We start from the raw sequence: 5,239 nt of genomic DNA on the forward strand, positions 1-5,239 counted from the left end.
CAATAATGAATCCATTGTAACTCCAATGATATATGGTGGCTAGCTTGCCCATGCAAATGATTAGCCCGCATAACACTACATAAATGGAATGTGTGTATATATATATATTCTGACTTTTCATATAAACTAGGTTATAACATGGGAACTAATGTTATTTGTCTATATCATCTTAGATGATTTGGAGTTGAGATTAAGAGGTGAAAATTAAAGAAAAAATTGATGATATTTTTGTATTAGGATTGTGTATTCAGAAACTTGTATTCTTGCTTTGACAAATAACTCATTTAAAAATTCTATTTTAAATGTATATTGTTGTGCGTTTTCAGATGGACCACCTAAGGGTCTTCTAACCGTGACAATTTTAGATTTCGTAATGCCCAAACTACCCTCGGATCACAAAAGGAACCAAAAGAAATATTATTGCAGCAGAGAAATGAAATGAAATGAAAGCAATTGAATTGAATTCAATAATTGAAGATGAATTTGTCCCTGCAGAGGTCGGAACCAACTTTCAAAACGATGGACCCTCTTTTTCTTCGTCTTTTTGTACAAGAGAACAACACCAATTATCAGTCCACGTGAATATATAATAATATTACTACAACCTCTCCACCCCCCCCACCCCCTCCATGTACTACCCACCCCCAACCCCACCCCCCCCCCCTCAATAATATAATCTTCTTCAACCCAACATTTTCCCCTGACTTGCAGTACTTGAACGTTCATTCTAGTCTTTCATTTTGCTCCATTCACCAGTGTATGGTTGTTCATCATCCTGTACTGTTACTGTGTTATCCAAAAATTCTATAAGTTAAAGTCATACCTGTACATACAGTAAATTAGCCCTCACACATGTATTTTAATTAAACATATATACTACTACAGATAATTAGTGCTTGATTATATTTTTAAGTTTGGATTAGTGGTTTTAGATTTTTTTTTTGTTCATATTGATGATTTGTATGTCATTATATTAGGATCAATTTGCTTGATTTTTTGATTTTTGTATTTTTAAAACATTTATTCTCATTATAAGATTATATATAACCAAACATCAATATTGATAATCATTCTAAAATACTTTCACAACAACTCAATACCAATACTAAATATTTGATTTCCATTCCAATTCCGACTACAATGTGCGAACCAAACACACCTTAAAAGAAAATAGTCTCTCAGATGCAAACAAACCGCCCCAATCCACAACACATTAATACTCATCGGTATCTTTATTAATCCCTCTGCAAATCTGAATGCCTCCCTGTAAGCAACAGAGAAAAGTGGATATATATATATATATATATATATATATATATATATATATATATATATATATATATAGAGAGAGAGAGAGAGAGAGAGAGAGAGAGAGAGAGAGGTGTATGTATGCATATATAAATATGTATATATATCTTCTATCTTGCGTTTGAAGGGAACGTTCCATCCATGCAATAACGTAACGTTGTCACGTACGTACCAACGTTGGAGTATGTTTTACGTATATAGTACACCTAGTTGACCCTATAGTACTACCCACTTGTGGTCCAGATGAGAAAAAAAAAAATCAATTTTCTTTTAACTAACGCCTCCTAGCTAGTTAACTTTTGTAAATGCAGTAATATGTGTTAGGTGTAAATTAATCTAGTGATCTCTACTAAAAATTAAAGAATAATTGACTATATGATTATGTTGGGCCAAGGAGTGAGGAGCCAAGCCCAGTATCATACATGTCATCTCACTGTGACACTGACAGTTATATAGGTATAAATAAAAATAAAGTTACACATTCACTACTAGTTATACCTTTTGTCGTAGTGGTAAGCGTTTCTTATAGGTGGTATCAGAGCCAGGATTACAGGTGATAAGCGTTTGATCTTAATATTAAAATAATATCAGTGTTACGACCCTTTTTATAGATAAAATATAGAATTCCTTCACTTATAAGGTTCTTACACACCGACGTGACAAAATAGTGTGGGATAATATCAAAGTTATAACCTAATATAGCTTAAGAAAGTAATATTTATACTAAAAGTACATATATAATATTGTAGCCGTTATAAATTAAAGTGTGTTGGGGAGGGAGGAAAAGATATAGCACGGCGGGGGAGTGGCGAGTGGCCCAGATTTGACGCTGCTCAGGTGCCGCTGGCCTGCAACGTTGATGCTGCAATAATCTGATCTGATCTGCAACTGCATGCTCTTTCCGGCCTACCCATCCCATGCATGCATGCCTCTCTGCACCATCTTGACGTGTATGCTCATTTTATGTCTCATCCTCTTCAACTTCGCGACAAATTTTACTATACACCTATTATCAAATCCATCTCTCTTATTTAGTTATTGTTTATATTTCAAAGTTACATATAAATATACAAATTTCATTTTAGTGTAATGTATATGTACTTACACATATTTACTGTATATATGTGTGACTAATTCTATTTCAATCCAAATTAAAACTCTTTAACAAAATATGATCTTATAGTATTATTTCCTATTATTAGTCAAAAGTACAGTGGTCTGTATCATTGATAAGGTATTTATATCTTGGTATTTAAAATTTACAATATTTTATTAGTGTAAGGTATTTATATCTCTATTATATTATTATATGTGGGACTAATTACGTTAAAATTCAAAATTCTTGAACTTGGTGCTCAGAGCCAACTCTTTGATCACGCACGTACACTAACAACAATTTGACACGGACTGAAAAATTCACAATTTTATACTACCCTAAAGTGGTCGGAACCTTGGAATTTTCTATAAGGAAGGACATTTCTGACCATTTTGGAGATTCAATAAATCTTTTATCATTATTTTTTATTGCTAGTTAAAATTGATTGGTATAACATTGATAAGGTATTTATATCCCTATATTTTAAAGGTGTAATAATTTTTTCAGTGTAAGGTATTTATATCTGTATTATTATATGTGTGATGTGTGATTAATTCTGTTTCCATCCAATACTCTTTAACTTAATGCCCAGAGTCATTTTAACCTTGCACACTAACAACTATTCCATTTGTCCAATTTTATTTGTCCTACTTACTATTCATTGGGTCAAACTAACACTTTCTTCTTTGTTTATTTTCTTTAATATTTTTTACGATACTTATTTTTAAATTTTATTTTTTTTGTGTTTAATAGTACTTTTAGTGTAGTTTTTAAATATATAAATTTTGTATACTAATACTAAATTTAATATTATGAAAAATTAGATTAAAAATAACTTCAGACAAGCCTCGTTAATCGAACCAAGTCACATAAAATGGGGCGGAGATAGTATTATATTTGACGCAACATGAAAAATACATAATTTTATACTACCCTAAAGTGGTAGGAACTTTGGAGTTTTCTTTAAGGAAGGGAATTTCTAACCATTTTGGAGATCGAAAAAATCTTCTACCATTATTTCCGATTGCTTGTAAAAAGTGGTCGATAACATTAACAAGGTATTTATATCTCTATATTTCAAAATTATAATATTTTATTAGTATAAGGTATCTATACCTCTATTATTATATGTGTGACTAATTTTGTTTAATTCAAAAACTCTTTAATAACTTGACACTCAGAGTCAATCCTTTGACTATGCACATTAACATTTATTTGACACACTTAAAAAAATTCACAATTTTATACTACCATAGAGTGGTTGTAACTCTGAGGTTTTAGATTAGGTTGTAACTCTGAGGTTTTAGATTAGGAAGGAAATTTTTAACCATTTTAGAGATTCAATAAATATTTTATCGCTATAACGTTGACTACCAAGATGGTCAAAAAATTTGGCCGATTAACAATAAATTATATATAGAAAATTATGCTTTAAAAGGCGGTGGACCCAATTTTGTCTTTTCATATCTGCAAGCAAGTGAATGTTAGAAGGGAGCACATTTAACTATTTAAGTTACCTTTTTTCTATACTAATGCTAAATGATACGGAGTATATGGACAAAAAATGTGTTTCATCCTTCCATTAAAGTTAAATCATGCAATATTCATTCTTTAAAATTATTTAATTCTTTCATAATTGTTGTATTGATTCTTTTATTTGATAATTACTGGTAAATTTTTTATGACTTATTTTACTTAATTAATTAGCTTGTCATCAAATAAGTTAATTCACAAGTAGTTAATCAATATAATAAGTTTTCATTTATAAATTAGAATAAATAATGTTTGTTTAGACATGAAAGTGAAAATTGATTTTAGGGATCAACAAATAGAGTTTAAAATAGAGGTTTCATGGCCAACCGTAATATATAATTTATTAGTTCCCTTTTAACTCACCATAACTGAAAATATAACTTTGTCAATTACATCATTACACATAAGTATATATGTATCCCGGACATAACTCAATTAGTAAGATCAATGTAAGTAAGTGTGCTTAGAGTTGGGGTTTCCTTGTGCACAGTGAGCACGGTTTAGCCTCTGTGGTTCATGTTCAGTTGAGTTACCATGATGTACATCATCCCAAATGCTCTGTCGGGTCGAGGTTGGGATTCAGCCTTTTGGAAGAATATATAATATTAGTTGAACCCATGGAGTATAAATTAGGTGGTGCGGACATATATAGTTCTTTATTAACATAATCCGTGATTTTTAAAGTATGAACATAATTAGTCTAGCTAAGAGGTTTTAATGTTTTATGGTATATATTGATAGTAAATTACATTTTTAAAAAAAATAGTATGTACGTTTAAATTTCATTCTTGTATATCACCCATGTTTCGCATCAAATGTGCCAAAATAGAAATAACATAATATTAATTGGTCTTTAAAAATTCAAGTACTACGTAATGGTACATTGGTATGAATGCTTTTTCAAAGTTAATTTTAGTTTCAAAGTTAATAACAAAACTCAACACCATCCACCACCAACCACAATCATATACAATGATGAGGTGAGAATAGACTTATAACTTCTTCTTTTTTTCTTTCTAGAATTTAAAGTCTCGTCATCATCAAGATCAAACTCTTATCATTTACAATCGTCTTATCTGTATACTTACATAACCTTAATCAACATTATATTTTTATAAGGTTTAATGTTAAACTTGACAATTCAGCTCTCTGTCACGCCGAATATATATTCATGAAGCATGCGAGCAAGTATGAGCAGAAGATGCAAGATTATAGTCAAAAGGATTAGATGGGTGGAAGGAAAAAAGATTGATCTTGAGGTAGCCATGAAAGAGAAAGGGTGCCAACTAGATCTAGCCATCT

Source organism: Ipomoea nil, unplaced genomic scaffold (assembly GCF_001879475.1).
Source record: "Ipomoea nil cultivar Tokyo-kokei standard unplaced genomic scaffold, Asagao_1.1 scaffold1043, whole genome shotgun sequence".
Taxonomy (NCBI): Eukaryota; Viridiplantae; Streptophyta; class Magnoliopsida; order Solanales; family Convolvulaceae; genus Ipomoea; species Ipomoea nil.